The following is a 27,353-nucleotide window of genomic DNA, read 5'->3' as shown; positions in this document are numbered from 1 at the left end:
TCATATTTTGTAACTATCAGCTAAAGATGAACATACTAATCCCAACTATTAAGCACTAATTGTAAAGCTTTTGTTTCCTAATTACCTAACAGAGGAGTTAGTAGTAGTTTTTTTGTGCACAAAAGCTTGAAATGCTAAAAAAACCCCACAGATTTATTGCAGAATAAATTTTGTAAGGCAATGCTAATTTTCTTTATCTTTATCTTTTTATCTTTTATTAAATTTATATACTGCCCTTCTCCCGAAGGACTCAGGGCGGTGAACAGGGCATATATAAATAGAAAATACAAAAATTAAAAGAGAATTAAACAATTGCCCAGATAAAAACAGTAACAGTATAAAAACCCAATTAAAAACCCTAACGTCCCCCATCAGGCCAGGCCAGCTTGTTCAAATAAATGGGTCTTCAGACCGCGCCGGAAGGAGCGAAGGTTGGTTCCATAAAGCCGGAGCGCCCACAGAGAAGGCCCTCCCCCTGGGGGCCACCAGCCGACATTCTCTGACCGGAGGCACCCTGAGGAGGCCCTCTCTGTGGGAATGCACAGGGCGGAGGGAAGTTGACGCCGGCAGCAGGTGGTCCCCGAGGTACTCCGGACCCATGCCATGTAAGGACTTAAAGACCATAACCAAAACCTTGAATCTCACCCGGAAGACAACTGGTAACCAATGTAGCTCGCGGAGCAAAGGTGTAACATGGGAGTACCGGGAAACTCCCAAGACAACTCTCGTGGCCGCATTCTGTACCAGTTGGAGCCTCCGAGTGGTCTTCAAGGGGAGCCCCATGTAAAGAGCATTGCAGTAGTCCAGGCGAGAGGTCACGAGCGCATGAGTGACCGCACACAGGGTTTGGTGTAGATAAAGACAACTTGGTAAGGGGACAATATGGTGAAGCTAGATAACCTTGGGATTAAAAGGTTCTGAAAGGTATAGAACAAAATTCCAGATTATGTGTGAAGTTTCTTATATGTGGTAAATTAAAAAAAAGATGGTTGCCCATATAGAAATCAAGGAAGTTTAACTTTCAATTGATTGAAGTACAGGTCATATTACCACTATGGTCATAAGTTATAATGATTGTAAAATGGGTAAATCATATGACCTGATTCTATAACATTTTTATAGCAGCTGTTGAGCAAATCACTGCAGTTAAGTGAATCTACTGTTAATATTGCTGTACAGGTAGTCCTTAACTTACAACCACAACTGAGCTCAAAATTCCCATTACTAAGCAAGATATTTGTTAAGTGAGTTTTGTCCCATTTTTGTCACAGTTATTAAGTGAATCTTAACCACTGCAGTTATTAAGTTAGTAAAACAGTTCTGAAGTGAATCTGTCTTCCCCATTGACTTGACTTATCAGAAGGTTGCAAAAGGTGGTCACATGACCCCAGGACACTGCAACAGCCCTGCATACATGCTAGTTGTCAAGCATCTGAATTTTGATCATGTGACCATGGGGAAGCTGCAACGGTCATACGTGTGAAAAATGATCATAAGTCACTTTTTCAGTGCTGTTGTAGTTTCCAACGATCACCGAATGGTTGTAAGTCATGAATTGTAGTTAAATCAACCATTGTTTTGCAATAACTGGAAGTAACTGCAGGTTTTTGGCAAGCATTACAAAATCTGGTCACATGACTGTGGAATGCTGCTAAGGACATAAATGTAGCAGTGTTGCTGAGTAAGGGCAGATCCAGTCAGATCCAGGTTGCAATGCCCTTTTTTGGATACATTGTAAATCAAAGATTACTTACAAAATGTTACTTGAAAGTTGGAAAGTTTTATTTATATCTTGCTTTAGGGATATAAATGTTAGACATTCACTTTCAAAATATAAATAGTGTTTTTGGGATGATACAGATCATTGGTAAAACATTGTAATTTTAATATATTTTGCAGGTATTTATGGCGCTGGCTGTCTTATTACAGAAGGCTGTCGTGGTGAAGGAGGTATTTTAATTAACAGTGAAGGAGAAAGATTTATGGAGAGATATGCTCCAGTTGCAAAAGATCTAGCTTCCCGAGATGTTGTATCTCGTTCTATGACTATTGAGATCCGTGAAGGAAGGCAAGTTTAATCTAACTATCAAGTCCATAAATGTGATTATAAAAGATGCAGAGTACAGTTAGTTAACTCAACATATTGTATCTTAAAGAATAAAATACTTTCTTTTAAGATAATTACAAGGTTAATTTATAGATCTCTTAGGAGAAAGAGAATAAAAGACCCAGCTAAAATTTTGATTCCATAAGTAATATGTTTTGAAAAGTCTCTGTGTAAAACAATGAGAATACTGTGCTGTTCCACTGTCGTCAGAAAACCTACTTAGATTAAAATATGTTGAGTCACATCAATTTTTAAACAGAAATAACACATTTTTTCTAGTTTCTTTAAATGAATCTGCTTGCTTTGGTTAATTACAGAACAACTAAACTAATATTTAGTGCAATACTTCTTTACAAGTTTTTTTCTTTTTCTTTTTAAAAATATCTCCTTGGTTAGTTTTCTATAGACACTATAGGATTTGAGGTGGGTGACATTGGTAGTTGAATTGTCAAGTACATGCCGAAAAAAGGCCACTACATTGATGTTTCATGATATTTTACTTCACATTCAGACATTGCTAAATGTTTCTTAATTCAATAGATGGTTTAATTTAATAAATAATATTATAGCAAAATTTGAGAACAAAGGCAAATAAACCAAATAAACCAACACTGTACAAACAATATATGTATGCAAAACAAGCTACTGCATACAAATATATCTTTGCATTATTTGCTTGCAAAATAAAGCACTGCACAACATTTGTAAAACCCATCCATCCATAATTCAAAGTCCAGTTTCCATATGGCAAATTTTATATTTTAAAAACAGTGACCTGGTAGCCGTAAAGCTGTAATAAGTCATCTTTTTTGTTTAACTACCGTATATACTTGAGTATAAGCCGACTCGAGTATAAGCCGAGACCCCCAATTTCACCCCCAAAAACTGGGAAAAGTTGTTGACTCGAGTATAAGCCGATCCGCCGTTCTGCATGCCTCGGAGGCTGGATCCGCGCTCTGCAAGCCTCTGCCGCCAGCAGAGGCTCGATCCGCCATTTTGCAAGCCTGAATACACAGGAATACCCTGTGTGGCCGCGGCTCTCGGGGAAGCCCTGGCTGTCCGCTTCCTCACTCCACGCTGCCATTCGGGGCCCGCGCGTTCCCCGGGCAAATCGCGGCGCCCAGCAGGCGAGGAAACACGCCCGTTCCAGTCGCCCCCCCTTCCCTCAGGAGACGCGAAGCAAGTGACCGCCCGGAGCTTACCGAGGACTTGCGCGCGGCCGAGGCTTCGGTACTTCCAGGATCGCGCGCACCTCTCCCAAGCCGCCGCCGTCCGGAGACCTGCCGAAGTTTGGGGAGGTTTGGGGAGGTACGCGCGCACCTCCCCAAACCTCCCCAAACGTCGGCAGGTCTCCGTTCCTACGCGCAGACCTGCCGACGTTTGGGGAGGTTTGGGCGCCTCCCCAAACCTCCCCAGGTCTCCGTTCCTCCGCGCAGACCTGCCGACGTTTGGGGAGGTTTGGGCGCCTCCCCAAACCTCCCCAAACCTCCCCAGGTCTCCGTTCCTCCTGCCGAAGTTTGGGGAGGTTTGGGCGCCTCCCCAAACCTCCCCAGGTCTCACTATACACATTCACCCAGAAGTGACTCCCTCTGTCCTGACAGGGGATTATTCCCCTCCAAGTACATCTAGAATGGTAGTCAAAAGAATTGTTAAGTAGTTTTTACCTTTCACAAATCTCTTTCAACTTCTTTAGTTGATTGCTTTGGCATTCTTCTGCTACATCTGTTAGCTTTTGTATAAGCTTAGGAGGGGGAAAAAACAGATATGTCATAGACTGTACCAGCCAAACATTCTGTTGATAAGTATTGCACAGTCTTCAGGTTGTGACCCTAATGGAGACTGCCATTAAATAATGTTAAATGAACTGCCTCAAGTAATGACCAGCCATACGTATTCTCCTCAGTGCATTCATTAAAGAGTGCACTGGTCATTAATTGAGGGTGGGGGAGATCCTGGGAGGCCTAATGCAAGCACCAGCCCGCCTGTCTCAGGTCTCCCCCACCCCCAGATACTGGGCTTCAGCACAGCTGGCTGTCTTGCCAAAGAGAAACATCTGGGAAGGAAAACCCTGTCTTACCTCTTTCCCAATTCTGCCTCTGCCCTTCCTCCTACCAAGGTGTTCTGGGACTAGTTCCCTAGCCTTTTGGAGCTTTTGGTGTTCGCCCATCAGCTGTCTACGGGGAGGCAACAAAGCTGCCTCTCTAGGCTTTGAGAAAAGGCCCCTTGCACAAAAGGCAGCTTCAGGACGAGCTTCCAAAAACCCTTTCCTTCCTTAACGCCCTCCCCACCTTCCCCCAGAAAGCCATATTTCTTTTTTTTTATTGAAAATTTTTATTGAAGTTACAATATTATCCCCTCCCCAACCCACCCCAGAACCCCTCCCCCTCCCCCATATTTCTTCAATAACAAAAACATAAAAAGCTGGTTGGGATGTACTCGCTGATTTCCCCCCCCCCTTTTTTAGATGCTAAAACTAAACTCTCCCTCTGCCTTCCAACCAATATCCCTTTTTAAAATCTTACCTTGGCTCCAGATGGAAGAGTAGAGGAACTAAGCTAGTAAGGAGAGAATTTTTTTCTGCAACTTTTTACTCCTGAAGTAGTAGTAGTAGTAGTAATAGTAGTAGTAGGAATAATAATAATAAATCCCTAAAAGTTGTGCCAGAAAATGGAGGACGCTGGGTCTTTGCAAGTTTTAGCTGTCTGTCAGACTGCCTGAAAAGGGCGGCCTTCAGGCAGCCAGGCGGACAGCTAAAGCTTGCAAAGACCCAGCGTCCTCCATTTTCTGGCATAACCTTCGGAGATTACTTTAAAAAAAAAACAAAAAAAAACTTCAGAGGAAAAACAGCTGCAGAAACATTTTGTCTCCTTGCTGGCTTGGTTCATCTACTCTTCAGCCAGGAGGGAGTCCAAGGCCTAGAGAAGGAGAGCTTTGCAGCATCCCTATGGACAGCTGATGGGCAGACAGCTGATTAGCGGAGAAGGCTCTGAAAGTAGCCGCCATTTTAGCAAGGAATTGTTCGCAGCTGCTTCCAGGAGTCCTGGGGAGCAGGCCTAAGTGCTGCAGGGGAAGACGGGCAGGGGAGGACAGCGCAACATCCCCAGGGTCTGTGGTAAGTGTGAATGACCACTGGAGTGCTGCATTTGTCATAAATTTGAAAGAGGTTATTTGTAGTTTTGGGGTGTTGGTTGTTTTGAATGGCAGCTAAATGGCCTCCCCAAACGTCAGCAGGTCTGCGCGGAGGAACGGAGACCTGCCGAGGTTTGGGGAGGCGCCCAAACCTCCCCAAACGTCGGCAGGTCTGCGCGGAGGAACGGAGACCTGCCGAGGTTTGGGGAGGCGCCCAAACCTCCCCAAACGTCGGCAGGTCTGCGCGGAGGAACGGAGACCTGGGGAGGTTTGGGGAGGTGCCCAAACCTCCCCAAACGTCGGCAGGAGGAACGGAGACCTGCCGACGTTTGGGGAGGGTTGGGGAGGCGCCCAAACCTCCCCAAACGTCGGCAGGTCTCCGTTCCTCCGCGCCCTGCCTGCCTGCTTCTTTCCGCTGCGGAAAGAAGCAGGCAGGCAGGGCGCGGAGGAACGGAGACCTGCCGACGTTTGGGGAGGTTTGGGGAGGTGCGCGCGCACCTCCCCAAACCTCCCCAAACTTCGGCAGGTCTCGGACGGCGGTGGCTTGGGAGAGGTGCGCGCGATCCCGGAAGCACCAAAGCCTCGGCCGCGCACAAGTCCTCGGTAAGTTTTTTTGTTGACTGGAGTATAAGCCGAAGTGGAATTTTTCAGCCCAAAAAGTGGGCTGAAAAATTCGGCTTATACTCAAGTATATACGTTATGTGCTTAATTGTTTTTTTATTCTCTCAACACTCATTTCACAGATAATTTTATCCAGTTTAAACAATGTGTAAGGATGTCATTGTTCTGTGTTATTGTATTATTATTAAGAGGAAGAAATAGAAAAGGAGCAACTCAGTCACAAGCCGGAAAACATTCCAGCTACAATGATCGGAACAATCAAAACATTCCAAATTAGCTTGAAACAAAACAGCTTTTTTCTTGAAAGAGAACTCTTAAAATGCTTGTGTTTTGTTTCATCTTTAGACACTTGGAACTTTTACTTTTAGGTTAGAATATTTCAAAAGCCTTTTGCGCATCCCTGTTACAGATTTGTTCCAGTTGTTTTAATTTTATTCTTTTAAGGGAATATTTGTATTTGAAGTTTGTATTTATTTATTACTCTTTTATGCTGCCCATCTCATAGATACAGTGACTTTAGGAGGCTTACAATATAATAAAAAGTAAAAAAGTAAGACAAAGCAAATTAAGAAAATTAAATAGAAAAGCTAAAAAAATATAGCTACTATTATCAAATCAAGTATAATTTGCAAACATATATAAATATATCATAAGAATTATCTTATATTTATATATTGATCTTATGTTTGTATTTAAATAGTGGTAAGAAAAAAAATCTATTTAACCACTGTGCCCTGGTGGCCCAGTGGTTAGAATGCAGTACTGCAGGCTACTTCTGCTGACTCTTGGCTGCCAGCAGTTTGACATTTCATGTCTCACCAGCTCAAGGCTGACTCAGCCTTCCATCCTTCCAAGGTCAGTAAAATGAGGACCCAGATTGTTGGGGAAATATGCTAACTCTGTAAGCTGCTTAGAGAGGGCTGTAAAACACTGTGAAGTGATATATAAATCTAAGTGCTATTGCTATTAACATATATTTTTAAAATAACAACAACAGAGGTTGTGGACCAGACAAAGATCATGTGTACTTGCAGTTGCATCATTTGCCACCACAACAGCTAGCAATGCGTCTTCCTGGGATTTCAGAAACTGCTATGATATTTGCTGGTGTGGATGTCACAAAAGAACCTATTCCTGTCCTACCTACTGTACATTACAATATGGGAGGTATCCCTACAAACTACAAAGGACAGGTAATTTTCAAAACATGTATGTATGTATGTATGAAATTTATATACTGTCCATCTCACTATTGAATTTCAGTTTAATAGACTAGAAGTTTATATTTTATTACACTGTTTAAAGTTCTAACAATATATCAAAAAGACACTCTCATTAGTTTTCCTCCTGTGCTTTAATCTAGTATCAACATTTCTTTTAAGGGGCCATGTCATATCTATATTTTGTGCGTGCGTGTGTGTGTGTGTGTGTGATTTCTTCCTTCTGGGGGCCTGAAAAGAGCCTGAAGTTGCCCCAGAGAGGTGACAGATCAGGAAGGGACCCTTGTAGATTGCGGGGGAGACGGCAGTTGACCCACTTGATCCAAGGAAGCCCTCAGAACCAACAGGAGAAACACTGGCTGCACCCATGCTGCCAGTCAGAAGCTGCTGTCTGCTGGGCTTCCGGTTCTGGACTTTCGGTGCTCCCAGACGCATGAGGGAATCACTGCTCATGTTGTATGGATTTCTTCATCAGGGGGTGCCTGTAAAGGGGTCGAAAGTTGCCCTGGAGGGGCGATGAGCTGGGGAGAGGTCTCTCCAGTCAGCAGTAGAGGGCGGTGGCCCTCCCGTTGGCTTGGAGCTACTCTCCGAACCGAAGAAGAAAGGATCGGCCACTCCCATGGCCCATCATTTAGCCGTTTCCTGCCGAAGCCAAAAGCACAACAAAGCACTTGAAAGCAGTTGAAAACTGGGTGAGAATTGCCTTCTTGTTTTCCTAATTGTCTACTTTCCCTGTCAAAAGCTTCTTGAATTTGCTTCCCCCTGCGAGGAGAGAGGGAAGGGATTTTTTTCCCCTACCCTCCTCAAGAGCGGATTTTTCTACATTGGGAGAGAAAAGAAACAGCCTTCTACTAAATTATACTGATTAATTGGACTTACTGCCTTTCTACTTTTGGCCCAAAGTTCCTATATTTACAGAAATTGACTATTCTACCTATTAGTCTAAAAAAGGGGACCAAAATAAATAAATAAATAAAAAGATACTGTCTGAAAAGGTTGAAGTATTCTGGAGACATCTAGTGAATACTATTGGCAAACAAGCTTGCTTACATTTTAGACTGACCTTGGCATTAAGATAAAAACCTGAAAAAGCTGGAGTTTAATTTGGCTTAGACTTGTGGAGGTAGACTCTTACTGACTTTCGTTTGAAACATAGCTTCCACCAAGGAGTATTTATAATTATTACAAAATGGAGAAGGATCAGCCACAAACCTTGCTTGATTATAACCTCATACTTGAAACAATCTACAGAGTCACTGAGATGTCTATCTCCAGATTTAATAATTTACATGCCAACCTTAAGTCACAAATTGAAACCCAGACTGCAACTAAAGAATTTATAGTTCAGAATATAACAAAATTGGAAGATATTACTATTGAGACAGAGGAATATAAGCAACAACTATCCAAAGAACCGACAACTCTAAAAGTACAAGGAACTATCACTATGGCAAATAACCTTAAGGACCAACAACAAACTATGGGAAAACTTAATACTCAACTTTTTACTCCATCAAAGAGCCTATAACTTTAGAAGTATACTATGTACAAGATAGTTATGCTAACCTAGAGGACGTGGAAGATCAACAAAGACAGTTGTCTGAAAGCCTGGATAGCCAAGCATTAATTACAAAATTGGATAAGACTCTTAAAGCAGATGAACCCAGACGGAAGAGGAATCCAGACCGAACCGAAGATAAAGTTTTTAGAGCAAATACAAAAACTAACAGGGCAACAACATAATGATTACAAATGGTTTGGTTTTTGTGGATCACTGATGGCTAGATGGCCTCCTTCGATTCAAATAATAAGTATTGGAGCGAAGGGAGAACTATCTGGCAATTCAAAGGCCTTGGTTTGGAAACCTGATTGGCAAAAAAAGAAACCCAAAGTTATATTTAAAAAGTGAGTTCTTAGAGAACCATTAAAGGTTATCCTTTTAGTAATCAGTGATCTATTAGGATCTAAAATAGAAAATGTTTATGAGATAGAACTAGAATGTGTTTATGTATCTATTAGGCTTATTTTAGACATTATAATTTGTGCACTGACATAATGGAAATTTGGTTTATAGATCCCACTTGATGTTAAAAGACATTTTATTATTCTATTTAAGAATTAAGAATTAGCTAAAATTTAAAACAGAATCTGGTTGTGTATAAATAGTTGTAGATTGATAAACATAAGCTGTGGTCCTGTCAGTAACGTGTGATGTATTAGGATGTGAAACAGATGATGTTTATTAGGTAGAACATAGCTACTCAGCCACTGCGTACATGTTAGATGCTATACTTTTTACTGTAATGAAATAAGGGAAATTTGGGTTGTGAACATTATTTGGAATGTTAAAGGCTAAATTTGAATAATATAATTAAAATTAAAATTAGGTAAACTTTAATAACGACATAGATATATTTCAATGAAATTGAATTGACAGATTTTTCAACTGACCATGCTATTTCTAGAAATTTACTAGTTTAAACTGGTTGTATGAAATGTTAAGGGAAATTGTGAAGGATGGTTTGATAATGTAACCTGAATTATGTACTGAAAACTCTGTTACTGAATCTCTGATTACCCAATCATCATGATGCTTTCTAAATATGTAGATTTTAACTGAAAAACCAATAAAACTTGTTTTTTTAAAAAAGCTGCTGTCTTCTGGAGGGAATAGTATTCAACAAGCATGAGCAACATGTCTGATCTGGGTGAGACTATTTTCCTTCCTCTATGACTCTAAAACCTGTTTGTTTGTTTTTTTAAAAAAGCAAACTAAAAGCAGAGAGAGAGTGTGTTACAAAATGGACACCTAATGAAATCTTGTGGTAAAAGAAAAGAACTACACCAACTTTTGTTTATATATTTTATATATTTTGTCTACAATTTTGTCTACATATTTTGTCTGAAGTGAGGGAACTTGGCCAGAAGCCCAGATACAGATTACGGACTGAATCTTTTGATGTCCCTGAACTTCATAGCCTTGTAGATTGCAACTGGAAAAAAAATTCTTGGGCTGTTTTTTCTGCAGGATGGATTACAACTAAAATTACAAACTATTTTAAAGCCATCTGGCTTCTTTGGATTACAAATAATGTAGTTCCACAAACTACTCAAAGTGAATGGTAAGGAATTACCAACAGTAAGACATTTTGGATTATAACTTTGGCAAATTGGCAACTCTGGACTTTGGGACAATTTTCTTTCTTTTTTTCTTGTGGCTTGGGGAGCCTATTGGATTATAAACACTTTATATTAGAAGTATTTATGGACAATGAAAGTATAAATATTGGTAATTTCCCTTGAAGGCTCTATTGACTATCAACTTTGAATAGTAGGACCTTGTGGATTTTAAATCCTGACTGAGCAAAAAATTTGGACTTTGGACGATCGATCCGTAAATGAGTCCTATAAACAGAAGTGGATTACAATTTTTTTCTTTTTTTTTCTTTTAAATCTTGATCTCCCTTTTTTTCTCAGGGAGCCTACTAGATTACAGAGACTACATAAGAATTATAAGAGTTATGTAACAGATACATTGTGGTATTGAATATAAGACTAATGGTTTGGTTTAAGGCAGGCATTGGGGAAAAGTAATAGAGCTGATAAACGTTTTTGGGGGTGGAAACAAAATGAGTGTTACGAGTTTAACTAAAACTGGTAAAGAAATGTTCTCGGCCTCATCTTCCGCCTCTGCAAGCCCAGTGTATCAGAGATCAATCAAATCAATACTTCAACAAGAAAAATCTAATACCTTCAGAAGGAGATGCAAGCAATACTGCAAGCAATCCAAGAAGCAATTTTCTCGCACAAAGAAGATACAAGGAAAAACAATGAGGAGACAAAAGATAACTTTGATAAAATGAATCAAGAAATTCACAGTATAAACTCTCAATTAGAAAGCTTTAGACATGGTTACAAAGAATGAACAAAGAATTCAGAAAATAGAAGACAAGTCAGTAGACACTGATCAAAGATAGAAGAAATAAAAGATGAAAACCAGAGGCTGATGATGATGATAACTTTATTGTCACTTTGAATGTACACCAATCGGCATACATCAAAATGAAATTTCATTGAATACAGCTCTCAAAGGGTCACCACCTCCGATATATACTCCTTGTTCGGGGCCCGCTCAAATTTCACATTGTCCATTTTAGTCTCTAGGGAGTGAACGATGGCAAACAGGACAGATGGAAATGGGGCTCCATGTGGATTAGCCCTCAAGTTAGCTTGTATTCTGACAACCTCGCCTTCTTTCCTTTTTCTGATCCTGACTTCCACCCTTTCCTTAAAGAGGCCTTGCTTCTTTTCGCCCCTGGAGCACGCTGCTGCCGCCGCCACCAACTCCTCCAAAAGCCTCTCTCTCTTCCTCTGGGCCTGCCAACAGCCTTGTCCAGTTCCTTCACCTCATAAGCTCCAGGTCCTCTCCTCCTCTGCCTCCTCTGGAAACAGCCCTGATTTGCAGTAGAATCCATCACTGGGCCAGCAGTCAGATCTTGCTGCTGGTAGAACAAATTCAAACAGCGCCAACGACTTTTAACGGTCTCACCAACAGTTAGGCAAATACAGAATTAGAAGATTCAATGGCAGTTTTGGAAATGGAAAAGGCATCTTCTCAAGATTTCAAAACATAATGGAGGTTAAAGGAGACCTCGCAGACTTGATGACGAAACTATTGGCTGAAGCACTGGAAATTCAGAAACAGGAAATGGAAGGAGAGATAGATCAGATATTTCTAGTCAACTCAAGCTATGCGATGGGAAACAAAATCCCCAGAGAAGTACATATCACATTTGTCAAAAGAGCTATAAGAGATGAGATATTGAGAAGAGCAAGAGATGATCCTCTGTGTTATAAAGAAAAGGAAATCGTAGTGTTGAAGCAGGTCCCCAGGAAAATAAGAGATTCACGAAGAGAATATCAATTCCTGACTAGAAAATTAATTGAAAAAGAAGTGAATTTTAGATGGCTGATTCTGGAAGGGATTTTAATTAATTGGGACATGAAAAGATACAGATTGGACACTGCACTTAAATCAATGGAATTTTATGAGAGATACAAAGCATTCTTGGAAGGGGAAAATTCAGAATTTCATGCAGAGAGAGAAACAAAGAAACAGGAAGAGGCAGTAATAGAAGGAGCAGCCAAACCAAGGGAAAAGGAAGAAACAAAAAACACAAATACGGAAGAAGGGCAAAAGCAAGAGAACAGAGACGAAGAAAAACTAGAAGAATAAAACCTAAATATAACTGAAGGAGATGGAGAAGGAAAATGGGATTTTCATTAGTGAATATAAATGGATTGAACTGCCCCGCCAAAAGAAAAAAAAATCTTTACACGACTACAAAAATTAAAAATGGATATAATTTGTCTTCAAGAAACACATAATAAGAGACAACAGCATAAACTGTTGGGCCACCTGAAAATTGGGAAACTCCACATTAGCACAACAAAAAAAGAGGAATAGCTCTCTATATTAAAGAAATAATAAATCCCAAACAAATGGTGGAAATAATGATAAATCAAAAATACATACTGATGGTAGCGATATATGCACCTAATAACAAACAAGAAGAATTTTATCAAAAATTACATTAAAAAATAGTGGAATTGGAATATCAAAATATTTGCTTAATGGAAGACTTTAATGCAATTGTAGATGCGAAGCTGGATTAGAGAAGCAGTAAAATAGGGGGGAAAAGAAAGGAACATACTACCTAAAACTTTCTTTAAAATGGCAGAAGAAATCTGTATAAAGGATATATGGAGAGAAAAGAACCCAAAAACCCCACAATATACATTTTATTCAAACAGGCATAAATCATGGTCCAGAATTGATATGTTATGGATATCTCCTGAATTAAGCACATTTATACAAGAGATTGAGCTAGAAACCAATATATGGGCAAACCACAGACTTATAAAGATGACCTGGAGAGGAGCTAAGGAAAAATTAAGATGGTCTCTGAACCAATCTTTACTGAAAGACAAAGAATTTATACAAATAGCAACAAAAGAAATGGAATTTTTCTTTAAAATAAACAAAAAGGAAGAGCCATCGCTTCAAAATGTGTGGGATATGGCTAAAGCATACTTTAGAGGGCTAACTATAACTTAAATGGCGAAAAACAACCAAGAAACAAAGCAACAACAAATGAAGTTAAAGGAGGAATTTATAAAACTAGAATTAGAACTACAAAGAGATCCACAAAAGAAAACACTTAAAAAGCAAATGGAAATAATAAAACATAAATTACCCAACAAATTAAAAGGGCAAAACAAAATTTCTTTGAAAACGCTAACAAACCGGGTAGAGGGTTAGCATACAAATTGAAAAAAGAGAGAAAGAATTGATAAATAAACTGCAAGACTCAAAAGGCGATTTACAGTTCCAAAATGTCATAATTAAAAAAATAATTAAAGACTTTCTTATGAGACACTTTATGACACAAAAGAAACTTCTCAAGAAAAAATAAAGCAATATATATAAAAAAGCTGAGTTACCCAAAATTCCATAAAACATACAAAACTTGCTAAATGAAAAATATCAATGATGGAGGTAATAGAGGCGATAAAAAGGCAAAAAAAATGAAAAGACTCCAGATCGAGATGGGCTCACTGCAGAGTTTTATAAATGTCTATAAAATACATTAAGCCCACTAATGAAAGAACTGTGTAATGAAGTACTCTTAGAGGCCAAAATATCAAAAACGTGGATAGAAGCCAACATTACTTTAATACCTAAAGAAGATTCAGATTTGACACAGATAAAGAATTATAGACCAATAACACTATTAAATGTGGACTATAAAATTGCTTCAATAATAGCAGAAAGATTAAACAAATTTTTGATTGAATTTATAAATACAGACCAAAATGGATTTTTACCTAAGAGACAAATAAAAAATAATGTAAGAATGATCTTAGATATTATGGAATATTATGAAATGCATCCAGGGAAGCCAAATGGTGCTAATATTCCTAGATGCATAGAAGGCTTTTGATAAAGTAAATTGGCAATTTATGATTCAACAATTAAACGAAATGGATTTAGGAGAAAACTTTATAAATATACTTAAACAGCTAAAGTAGTTGTAAATGGAGATTTTATAGAAAACTTTAATATCAAAAAAGGCACAAGACAAGGATGTCCATTTTCCCCATTATTATATATATTAACACTGGAAGTACTGAATAGAAATATTAGGCAAGACTCAGAAATTAAAGGATTGGAGATAAAAGATGAAAAATATAAACTACAAGCATTTGCAGATGACTTGGTCTTTGTATTAGAAGAACTGCTTGAGACAAGCCTCAAGCTTATGAAAAAGAACTTACAAATAAACAAAAAAACTTTGGGCATAACACAGAGTTAGAAAACTGACAAAGCCTTTGGGAAAGAAACTCTAAAATAACAAAGGCAGTGATTTACAAAGAAAACCTATACAAAATGTTCTACAGATGGCATATAACACCTGTGAGGTTAGCGAAAATGTTTAAAAATATGTCTAGCATTTGTTGGAAATGTAGACAAAATCCAGGCACATATTATCATCTTTGGTGGACATGCCCTAAAGCCAAAAGATTTTGGTCAAGAATACATATATGGTTAGAGAAAATGATTTAAAAACACATAGATTTTAAGCCAGAATTATTTCTGTTAGGTATAATTATAGGAAATTATGAGAAGGAATGCATATACTTAATGTGTTAACTGCAGCAAGAATTGTATTTGCTCAACATTGGAAAGATGAAGAATTACCAATGGAGGAAGAAATAATTAAAAAAAAATTAGATTGTGCAGAAATGGACAGACTGACACTGAAAATGAAAGAGAAAGAAGACTCAGAATACTTTAGAACAGGCATGTCAAACTCGCGATGTCACATGATGCCGCACAACATATTGGGACTTTTTCCTCATTGCTGGCAATGGGGTGGGTGCGATTTCGGCATGACGCATCTGGCCTGCAGGCCAGCAGTTTGACATGCCTGCTTTAGAACATGGAATACATTTTATTAATGGATAGAAAAACGAGGCTGAGAGAAAGGAGTAAGCTAAATATTGTAACCCAGACAATATATTGCTGATATATTAAGCATTTGTGACTATAAAAAAATCAATAAAATATTGAATATATATGTATATATATATATAAATATATATTGACAGGTAATTACACGTGTAAATGGCAAAGATGAAATAGTACCTGGTTTATATGCTTGTGGTGAAGCAGCTTCTGCATCTGTTCATGGTGCTAATCGACTTGGTGCAAACTCGCTTTTGGACCTGGTAGTCTTTGGTCGTGCCTGTGCTCTTACCATTGCAGAATTATGCAAACCTGGTAGGTCTTTATTTTTTAACTTTTAAAATGGTGTACTTTAAATTTTACAATGCTTTATTTTGTAACATACTTAAAAATTAAGAATGCTTATGTCTTCACTTACAAAGTTATATGTAGTTGTTGAGTTATGACCATAATGGAGCCTATCCATTGGGGTCAGGACAAATATTAAGAGAATTGCCTCAAATAACAACTAATCAACCTTGCTCTTCCCAGTGCATTTGTTAATCAAATAGGTGTGTTGTTAATTGGACAATGGGGTATCATGGGGGGGTGGAATCCTGGAAGGCCTAATGCAGCACAAGCCTACTTGTCTTGGGCCTCCCAAGGCCTCCCCCATCTTCTGAGATACTCTTGGCTCTGCTTTTGCCCCTTGGGTGGTCATACATGCCTGCCACACTGTTGACTGTCTTGCCAGTGAGAAACAATAGGGAAGGAAAACACTGGGCACATCTACCTTTCCTGGTTCTGCCACTGTTTTTGTCCCACCAAGATTGCTCCTGCTTTACTGAGCCAAAAAAGGAACCAGTTCCCTAGCTCTTTAGAGCTTTTGCCCCAATCCATTGGCCTCCAATCAGCTGGCCATTGGGAAATTGCAAACTTCTCCTAGCTAATGTGGTAACTTTGGGACTAGCTTCCCAAAATGTTTCCCTTGCTTTAACTCCCTTCCTTCCCCAGAAAGTCACATTTCTTCAATAAACAAAACAAAAAAAAGCTGAAAGGGACAGACTTGTTGATCTCCCCCCCAAAAAATTAGGTGCCAAAACAAAACTCCTCATTTTCTTTTAAAAACCTGACTCCAGACTGAAGAGTACAGGAAAGAGGATGCAAGCAAGCAATGAAATTTTTTCTGCAGCTTTTTGCCTTCAGCAGCTACAGAAAAAATTCAGCTCAGAATTTTGCAAAGCTTTTAACTGTTGTGTCTCACTGCCCATAGAACCCAGCTAAGATTTTAAAGACAAGTCAAGCTAGGTCCCATAGGTATTTACACAAACAGGCAAAAGGATAGCAAAGACCCATTTTCTGTCCCATTTTGCTGCAGCTAGCTAAACTTCCTTTCCTCTACTCTTCAGTCTGGAATCAAGGTAAGGTTTTTAAAAGGATTAGAAGTTGGAGCAGAGTTTAGCATCTTATGGTGGGGGAAACTACAGCCATTGTATCTTTGAAACAGAGTTATGCATAGTTTTGAGATTTATAAAACTTTGTTCATTAATTGACCTGTCATATTTAGGGGACTATCCGTAATTGCATTTCTAGGTATCAACTTTTACTTGAATTTGCATGAAAATTATAATGTTGCGAAAGGGGGGGGGGTGTTTTCTTTTTTGTAATACAAAATTCAGAGAATATGTGTTTCTAAATTCTCATTACCTCTAATGAACTTCTCTAATGTCATCTAATGTTATTTGGGAGCTAAGGACATAATTCCTCTATGCTTTCCAAAATCAGCAACAAACAAACAGATTTAAACTATGTAATCCAGAACATGCTGATTCTGGCAGAATTGTGTTGGACTGGCAAAAATTAATGAAGAGTGGCAACCCATTAAATAACTAGCCTCACACCAGATTTATAAGTGATAACCACCATCTTCAGTTGTATCTACAACTGAATGACACTTTCCATTTTCACCCTGAATGGTAATGGTGAGTACTAATTGTCAGTTGTAGGTGTCACATAGAATGGATTCTTCTATATTTTTATAAGATAGATGAGAATATGGGTAATATTATCTTTGAGGGGTTCTTGGTGCTCTATGAACTTGCTTGTTGTCTTGCAGACGTTTCATTACCCAAACTAGGTAACATCATCAATCCCTCATGTCAGTCCTGAGTCACAAATACTCTCCTTTCTTAATATTATCTTTGTTCTCTCCATAGAAACCCTATGCAATTAAATAAAAATTATGCTTATTCTTGTTAGGGGAATCAGTTCCATCAATCAAATCAAATGCAGGTGAAGAATCTGTTGCAAACCTTGACAAATTGCGCTTTGCCAATGGAAGTGTAAGAACATCAGAACTGAGACTTAGTATGCAAAAAGTAAGTAAGATCTTTGGATTAGAGGACAGGCTTTTAATCTGAACTTGCAGCACATGATTAATTATCAACTCAATTTAAGAATGTTCTAAATAATTTTCCCCCAAAAAATTCTACCCTTGACTTTTCCAAATTTAATACCAATGCATCCACCCATAAGTTAAACATTGACAAATTATCAAGACCTAATTTGGTATGGTTATATTGTTGGGTTCAGCAATTTAAATTGAAGTTTGTCTAGTCACAGAGTTCCCTAAATTAAACTTCTTATATCTCAGCTTTCTAAATGACTAATGGGATTCTAATATTGCTTGTTTGCTGCATGGAGGAATCGCAGAATACAAATATATCTCCCATAAGTTTTGGAAATGATTGTTTTAAACAAGGGAGATTTATTTTTTTGCACAGAACCATAACACATTCCTGCTATCTTCTATAGTGATTTTAGCTGCAACTGACTTTGTAGATATTTTTGAAAAAATGATAAAATAAATTTTCTGTTTTATATATAGTCTAGTAAAAGATAGCATATTATAAGAATCCTTACATACTGACTGATTATGGACCAACAAGTTAGTGGTTGATTCTTAAGGATCACATAGATAGATTTCTCCAGGATAATCTGTTTTTTCAGATTTTCTAATTGTGTATCTCTCATCGCTGTAACTGATTACAGTCCATTTTGCTGCTAGTCATCTTTTTTCTTTTGCCTTTCCCAGCATTATGAACTTTTCTGTAGAGCTAGGTCTTTTGCTTAATGTATCCAAAGTATGATAATTTGAGGTTAGTTATTTGTGCTTCAAGCGAGAACTCTGTGTTGTTTTGATTATTTACTTATTTGTTGTTGTTTTTTATTGAAAAGTTTTAAAATACATTTTATCTTTAACAATCCCCCCTCCCCCTCCCCTAGCTATCCCTCCCTACCCCTCCCCCCCCTTCCCCCCCCCACTTCCCAGAGCTAAGTACAGGGTATAAAAACAAAGAACAATCATAAACATCCATATGCTACCAACAATAAATTCTTAAATCTATCACTCTCTAGCTCATATAAGATAACTACAAACAATACTAATATTTCATATAGAGAGAAAAAAAAATAGAAAGGAAGACTTATTCAAATGCTAAGTGAAACTTTTTAGTCCCGCATTTCTTCTGGATATATTCAATCCATTTTTTCCACTCCATAATATAACGTTCTTGCGAATGATCTTTCAAATAAGCCAAAATCTTTGCCATTTCTGCCAGGTCAGAAACCTTTAAAGTCCATTCTTCTATAGTCGGCAGTTCCTCCTTCTTCCAATACTGACCTATTAAAAGTCTTGCTGCTGTAACTAAATTTAACATCAACTTAGTGTCCACAACAGTAGCATCTGTAATTATACCCAACAAAAAGAATTGCGGACAGAACTTTATCTTTTGCTTGAAGATCTTCTGCATATTCCAAATAAGATTATTTACTTATTTGTTTGGGGGTTTGGGCTGTTACGCTATTATGATTATGGTATTCTCAGGAGTCTTCTGTAAATTCTTAACCTATTCTTCAAACTCCATCTTTTATTTTCATGGAGTGTCACATTGCCTGGTATAAATACAACCCAACATTTAAATATCTTTTTTAAGGCATTGTGGCTACTCTGCCAATCATTAATCTGTTAATTTTGACTACTGATTCCCTTACAGGGGTCTTCAAATTAATGATCCTTTCAAAACAAGAGACTCAGGAAAAATTACTTGAACAACCCCTGTGATCATGTGATAGTATTTCAGGTGGTGGCAACCTGTTTACACTTACAACCAGTTGCTTAAGCATGCTGCATTTAGCAATCTTCTCTCCTGGCTTCCCCCAAAAGTCAGTGGGGTTGCGTCTCTATGCATGGAGAGCGGGGGGAGGGACTGGAGAAACAAAGATTTTTAAGTTTCAAGCTTCTTTTCTCCAGCTGTATGCCAGTGTCTTTCCTCTTCCTCCCTACTGCCACCCCATCACTTCAGCAAAGAAGAAAACTCAATTCTGGGCTGGAGAAAAGAATCTTGTGTCCCAAAGATTCAAGCTTTTTCTAGCCTTTTATTACTCAGAAAGATGGAGAGATAGCACACCCTCATAATTACTCTGAAGGCTAGAAAGGCTCTAGCCACTCTTCAAAGGCATCGTACTTGTTAGCTTTCTGCCTGAAATGTTAGCAAGTACAAATTTTTTTTGAATGATAGAAAGTTTTTTTCCAGCTTTTATACTATTCAGAAAGATCAGAAACACTACCAGAAAGTTAGTGTAAGATCTAATCTGGCTTGGTCCCAAAACCAGAGGTCTTGTATTCCAGGCTTTCGGACTCATGCTGGGGCCCCCATCCTCAGGGAACTTCTCTCTAGCAGAGTGTTTGCTGTCCTGTGTGTGGTATTTATAGTGCCTGTTGTATGAGGCTTTTTAGATGTTGATTGAGGTGAGTTGATGGCTGGCTTTTAAGTCATCAGTTATCGTTTGCTTGTGTTGCCCAGTGCTGGCCTTCTAAGTACTTGATAGGCTGGTGGTAAATCAGCACTCCTGTTGACTGATAAGGGGCCTGTGTGCTGGCCTGGAGTAAGGAAGCTCAGATTTTTGGAATCATTGCTGTGGCCCAGCATGGTGGTCCCCTTCATATATTTCCATTCCATTCCATTCATTTATTCCATTCCATTTATTCCCATGTATCATGTATGTAGTACTGTTTAAATTGATTTAGAATACTATGATAGCAAAAATGCAGGAATGCAAAAAATAAACCTTGGAATTAAGTTCAGCTTAATCAGCCCAAATACTAAAGGAATTCTAAGCTAGTTGTGTTTCTTATTGTGTTTAAAATGTACCAACTAGAAAAGCTTCCTAGAGATCCTTACTTTAACAAAGGAGAGAGAATATAGCCAAAACTACTATTCATCAAATTTGTGGCATCTCTTGATGTCAGTTCTAATTTATTCTAGCTTAATAGGGTAACTAGATACTTTTTGTAACAACTTTATTAAATACAGGTATTCCTTGAGTTACAAATGTTCAAAATTACGACATCCCTGCCAAAAGTACTTACAACTGGGTCCCAAAGTTATGTATGTTGCAGCATCATAGGGGTTGTTCGCCCTTACAAATGACCAGAGAGACGCTACAACATGCCCCTTTAATGCCACACCTATGAGCCCTGCACTGCCCATGCTCACCTCCTGTGCACTCTTGGATGACGGAGCCCTTGTCCAGCCTGGCGGAGAAGCACCGGGCCGGCTTCTCCCCTTCCCTGCTGAGCCCTGGCCCCTCTCACAAATGGGTGTGGCTTTGCCCCACCATTGCTGAAGCACTGAACCCAGATTTCACAAATTGTGCCACTGAAGAGCCGGAGAGCTTTGTGTGCCACCACCCTCCTTCCCTTGCTTGCCAGAAGCACTCCGAGTCCTTTTCCAAATTGCAAGAGGGGCTCCTAAATAAACCTGTTTTCCAGCTCCATCGCATTTCTCCCCGCAGCTCAAGATGCTGCTCTTTCGCTGGAGAAATCAACAAGCTGTGTTGCAAAAGGAAGAAATGCGCAGGGAAACCAAAGAAGAATCATCCGAAGACGTCACTTTCCCCAGTGCAGAGCAGGAGGGACCAAGCAACTTCACGAGGCAAGTTTGTGGGGCTAAAAAAAATAAAAGATCAGCCTTTCCAACTTCTTTTGGAAAAAAAATGAGATCTTGCGAAGTTGGAAAGGCTGATCTTACTTTTTTTTTTTTTTTAGCCCCGTGAACTTGCCTCTTGGAGTTGCTTGGTCCCTCCTGCTCCGCATTGGGGAAAGTGACAATTTTGGAGGATTCTTATGTATTTTCTTATTTTATAAGCTAAAGAGTTTGAATTAAAATTGAAAAGGAAGGAGACAGAATATATCCTTGAGGTGCATCTCAAAATAGAGTTAATGAGAAATTCATGAATAATTATGGTTGAATTAGGAATTAGATAATTCATTCAGTTCATAATAGTCAAAATTACCCTTAAATATTTTCAGGAAATTACATCAAAACCTTGTGCAACACCCAAGAAAATTATAGCTCATGGGCCATATACATATAGTGTATGGAAAGAAAAAAGTGCACTCCTGTTGGAAGCTGTAATAGAATTTGAAATATTCATTTTCTATTAATTTAGACATAACTTTATGCAAAAAAAATCAACTAGTAGTTTACAGGTGTTGAAAACAATTATATATTTGTCTTGAAAGTTTGTGGGTGAGCTTTGACATAATTGTTTTGACAAATGTAGAAAACTTAAATTCTTACTTAAAGCTATGAAAGCAAATGTATTGAAATGTATTGCTCCTTCATTCTTTATAGACAATGCAAAGCCACGCTGCTGTGTTCCGTACAGGCCCTGTCTTGCAAGAAGGCTGTGAAAAAATGTCCAAACTCTATAAAGATTTTGATGATCAGAAAACATTTGATAGAGGTATTATTTCAATACAGACTTTATAGATGTGTGAAAATTCATATTTTTATCCAATTAACCTAACTGTATCTGCATCATATATTTCATTTAAATGAAGCACTGAGTCAATTGATTTGCAGAAAAGTAAGTAAAAAATTACCCTAATTGGGATCAGAATTTTAATTGCTAACCAAAGAGGTTGTTAGATGAAACAGCATGTGACTACATTGCTTACCAGCAACAGTTCTAGAAATGCTCGCTGCAGTTGTTAGGTCAGGAGAAGGATCATTATTAGATGTCCTCATAATGTTCCTGCCCTATATACTCACCTCTATTTTAACTCTTCACTGCTTCTCCCTCCACTGTTTCTGTCCTTTTGTCTCCTCTGCACTCTGCCATCTATCCAACTGTATTCTCCCTGTATTCTGTCACCATCACATACTTGATGTTACCTTTGCCACCCGCAACTATCATATTCTTCTTCTTCCTTGGTTTGTGGGCTCTGTTGAGGCTGAGCTAGCCACTGCTACTCAGGCAAGCTCCTGATGGGTCTGTCCTGTTTTAGCTGTCTCAGCATGCTGCACATTCCTGTGTGTGCAACACCCTATCTGCTTCTTAGTATTCCACGCACCAGATGCAATTCACTGCCTCCTCCTAGCTTCCAGCCATGGTATTGCAAAGCAGTTGTTCATTGAACAACATGGTTGTGCATTGTGGGATGCAAGCCAAAGCAAGATAGGTGCAGGTTACAGGTCATGAGCTGCAGCAATCATAGTCCAGCCAGCAGTCCCCTGTTCAGCTTAGGTTATGCCTCTCTCCTGTCCTGATGTGCCTGTCTGCCTTGTGACATGACTGCTGTGGTCCCCCCACTACTCCCATCCTACCTCTGTCTGCCTTTTTCATTTGTGTTGCTAAAGAAAAAAGTCAGCAATGAATACAAAGTTTTGTTTACAAGAAACATGTTCCTTTAAGGACAGCCCTTTCTGGTGCACTTTGATTAGGATATTTGCAGCCAGAGAGGTGACAGCAGGGAGGGGCAGAGGAAAGCATGCATGCAGAGCCCCCAGCCCTCAGTGGCTGAGACTGCTGAAATGGAGCCTACAGCAGAAAGGGCTGTGTTTAATGGAATAATGTATTTTTTTTTCTTGTCTCAAACTTTTTTCACACGCAATCTTAATTGAATATTTCAACAACAATAGTCAGAACTAATACAAATTCTCAAATAGAATGAAACAAAAGAAAGAGAATTTTTTTTAAAAAAAGCTAAAAGTGGAAAAAGGAAAAAGGAAAAAAATGAAAAATTTAAAGATATAAAGAAATAGCTTCCAATCTTAACAGCACTTATAAGTACAATTATATTTTAGCCTCTCTAATGTTACATCATGACTCTCTTCTTTCTATAATCTATTCTATCTAATCATCAAAATTGTAAATCTTAAGGTCATTTTTTCTTTTTTATGCAAAAAGTCCATAAGGAATTTTCAGTCACCACTAAACATAGATATTGTCTTTTCTCTAATCGAACAAGTCAGGTTAGCCATTTCAGCAAGGGCTGTCATCTTTACCAACCATTTCTCTATTACAAGTATTGTAGATAAACATCTTTGTGCATTTAGTAATCTTACTTCACTTATCAAATGTTACTATTTATAAAAACAATGTCCTTTCTAGCTCTTATAATCAGTATCAGTATCAAATATTTTGATTTAAGATTAAAGATTTAAACATTAAAAATTAAATATTAACTTTTAAAATTCTCTGAATCTGTATTTGATCCCCATATTTTCTAGTTTTTTACGTGTCCAAACATGATAAAATTATCCTTATTCACATTTCCAGCATAAATTTGAAGTACATTTATACATCCTAGATAATTTTTCTGGTATTATATACCACAGTACATCACTGTATAAAAATTCTCTTTATAACAATGTAAATTTCATCCTTCCAACCACATATTTCCAATCACTCCCATTAGTATATTATAAGCAATGCTTTTAGCCCACTGTGTCATATATTCCCCAACTTTTTTGTATTCTGTTTCAAATGGGAATAAACTTGTATACATTTTAGCAACTATATGTTCATTCTTGCTCCAGATATCTTAATAAACAAAACTTTTTACAGTATTCATTTTACAGTATTCATATTCATTCAATTTCCTTCTTTAAGAACACAAATGGAAAAGGCAGAGACACAGATGGGACAAGGACAGGGGCAGGGGCAGGAAGCACACTAGCCCTGTCATGAGTTACCAATAAAGCAGAATATTTGTAGCTCGGCTTGAAATGAGGGATCCTTCCTGGTCTTTGAGCTTGGTTGTTTTCTTGCAGATGCCTCATTACCCAAACTAGGTAATATCATTAGTGCTCATGATGATGTTACCTAGTTTGGATAATGAAATGTCTACAAGAAAACAACCAACCCCAGAGACCACCAAGGATCCCTATAACAATTCAGGGAGGAGCATATGCAAAGAAAATGAGTATAACCTACACCAAGCAGGGGTTTGCTAGCTGAGATGTAGCAGGCAAAAGGGAGTATGCACTTGGGAAGGTGCAGCAGGAAGCCCAGCATCTGGGATGGCAAGCCCAGAGATGACACTGCTGTCAGGCCAAGACAAAGGTCGGCTGGGGATAGCAGTGGGTAGGTGGTGGTAGCATGCAGGGTGGGCAAAAGGGAAGATATGAAGTGAGATAGATGGGGATCACAAAGGCCTTGCAGATTGTGAAGTTCAATTGGGACAGTGGGCAGTGGCAGGGGTAGGTGGCTGAATGCAGGGTGGCCAAAATGGCAGAGTTTGAAGGAGATAGTAGGAGGACGGAGTTAGCAGCCCACCTGCATTTATGACCATATGATGCATTTCAAATTGGGTTCAGTCATGTGATGACTCACTTTATGATTATCATGACTTATTACAATAATTATCAGGCTTAATTACAGTTGTAAGTTGTGGACTACCTATGCATTACAGTCTTGGCACAGTAATCTTAAATTACAGGAAACAGATTCTGGTTGAAAATTTAGAAGAACAGTGGAACCAATTACTAAAAAAGTATGGTAGGTTTGCCTTTGTTGCAGATATTCAAACAGAAGTTAAAGAACCATCTGCTCATGTTGCTTTAATTGAGCGGGGTTGAAACCAATGACTTAAATAGCTTCTGCCAATCCTGTTTTGTATAAAATTCTAAAAATAAATTAAGTCCGTGGCAAAAAGGGCTGGAGTTATAATTTATGCGAATTGAAAGTATTTGTACAAATGTGTTAATTCTCCTTTTTTGGTTTTCTTTCTTGCAACCTAGCCATCCCCACATGAAATCTATACATGAGAAATTCACAATTCATTTCCTTACTCACAAGTATACCTTGTGCTCAACATTTATTGCTAAGTATATTTATCAAGCTGCGTTTGAGTCTTAAAGAAGTATTAACCTTCTTTCTACTTTCTGCGCTAGTACTGTTAAATTATATTGAAGGAAGAATCTGGTATATCTGCTGAAGAGCTTTTTCTCTATAATTTCTAAAACTGTTCCATACTTTGTGTTGTATTTGTAGGTGTTGTTTGGAATACTGACTTGGTAGAGACTTTGGAACTACAAAATCTCATGTTGTGTGCTTTACAAACTATTTATGGAGCAGAAGCTCGAAAAGAGTCACGTGGAGCTCATGCTAGGGAGGACTATAAGGTACATATTTATTTAGAAGTTATTTCTTAAACTGCTATCATAAATACTCTTATTGTAGACAACATACCGTATATACTTGAGTATAAGCCGAATTTTTCAGCCCACTTTTTGGGCTGAAAAATTCCACTTCGGCTTATACTCCAGTCAACAAAAAAACTTACCGAGGACTTGTGCGCGGCCGAGGCTTTGGTGCTTCCGGGATCGCGCGCACCTCTCCCAAGCCACCGCCGTCCGGAGACCTGCCGAAGTTTGGGGAGGTTTGGGGAGGTGCGCGCGCACCTCCCCAAACCTCCCCAAACGTCGGCAGGTCTCCGGACCTCCGCGCCCTGCCTGCCTGCTTCTTTCCGCAGCGGAAAGAAGCAGGCAGGCAGGGCACGGAGGAACGGAGACCTGCCGACGTTTGGGGAGGTTTGGGCGCCTCCCCAAACCTCCCCAAACGTCGCCGGGTCTCCGTTCCTCTGCGCCCTGCCTGCCTGCTTCTTTCCACAGCGGAAAGAAGCAGGCAGGCAGGGCGCGGAGGAACGGAGACCTGCCGACGTTTGGGGAGGTTTGGGCGCCTCCCCAAACCTCCCCAAACGTCGCCGGGTCTCCGTTCCTCCGCGCCCTGCCTGCCTGCTTCTTTCCACAGCGGAAAGAAGCAGGCAGGCAGGGCGTGGAGGAACGGACACCTGCCGACGTTTGGGGAGGTTTGGGCGCCTCCCCAAACCTCCCCAAACGTCGCCGGGTCTCCGTTCCTCCGCGCCCTGCCTGCCTGCTTCTTTCCACAGCGGAAAGAAGCAGGCAGGCAGGGCGCGGAGGAACGGACACCTGCCGACGTTTGGGGAGGTTTGGGCGCCTCCCCAAACCTCCCCAAACGTCGCCGGGTCTCCGTTCCTCCGCGCCCTGCCTGCCTGCTTCTTTCCGCTGCGGAAAGAAGCAGGCAGGCAGGGCGCAGAGGTCCGGAGACCTGCCGACGTTTGGGGAGGTTTGGGGAGGTGCGCGCGCACCTCCCCAAACCTCCCCAAACTTCGGCAGGTCTCCGGACGGCGGCGGCTTGGGAGAGGTGCGCGCGATCCTGGAAGCACCGAAGCAAGTCCTCGGTAAGCTCCGGGCGGTCACTTGCTTCGCGTCTCCTGAGGGAAGGGGGGGCGACTGGAGCGGGCGTGTTTCCTCGCCTGCTGAGCGCCACGATTTGCCCGGGGAACGCGCGGGCCCCGAATGGCAGCGTGGAGCGAGGAAGCTGACAGCCAGGGCTTCCCCGAGAGCCGCGGCCACACAGGGTATTCCTGTGTATTCAGGCTTGCAAAATGGCGGATCGAGCCTCTGCTGGCGGCAGAGGCTTGCAGAACGGCGGATCGGCTTATACTCGAGTCAACAACTTTTTCCAGTTTTTGGGGGTGAAATTGGGGGTCTCGGCTTATACTCGAGTCGGCTTATACTCAAGTATATACGGTATGTTTGGAATTTACCTATATGAGTTAAAGTTTGATAGTTTGAATAGTTTAGGATTGTTTGCGTAAGTTAGATCATGATTGTTTGTATTTTTATACCCTGTGTTTTGGTATTAGATTGGAAAGTATTATTTTGTATTTGTATAATTATTGATATGATATATATATATATATGTTTGGAGTTTTCTTATATGAGTTAAAGTTCGGTAGTTTAAATAGTTTAGGATTGTTTGCGTAAGTTAGATTATGATTGTTTGTATTTTTATACCCTGTATTTTGCTCTGGGAAGCGGGGAGGGGAAAGGGAGGGAGGGGTTGGGGAGGGTTGGGGAGGGGGAAGAGGGTGGGAGGGGTTTTTTTTCTT

The 27,353-nt window shown here is 39.6% G+C and overlaps 1 protein-coding gene and 1 long non-coding RNA gene across 3 annotated transcripts in view; one reads left to right on the top strand and one right to left on the bottom strand.

The window, feature by feature from the left end:
- Positions 1-27,353, bottom strand: part of PKP4 (plakophilin 4) — a 203,360-nt gene that overhangs the window by 80,879 nt on the left and 95,128 nt on the right. The gene's annotated exons all lie outside the window — the stretch shown is intronic.
- On the top strand, positions 1,897-17,443 carry LOC308659167. Its single transcript, XR_014024465.1, has 4 exons — positions 1,897-2,068; positions 6,855-7,050; positions 15,250-15,421; positions 17,345-17,443. It is a non-coding gene; the product is annotated as an uncharacterized lncRNA (long non-coding RNA).

The sequence above is a fragment of the Vipera berus genome (assembly GCF_964194415.1).
Source record: "Vipera berus genome assembly, chromosome: 1".
Lineage (NCBI taxonomy): Eukaryota > Metazoa > Chordata > Lepidosauria > Squamata > Viperidae > Vipera > Vipera berus.
Note: the sequence above shows the minus strand (reverse complement) of the source record. Positions and strands in the feature narration are given on the sequence as shown.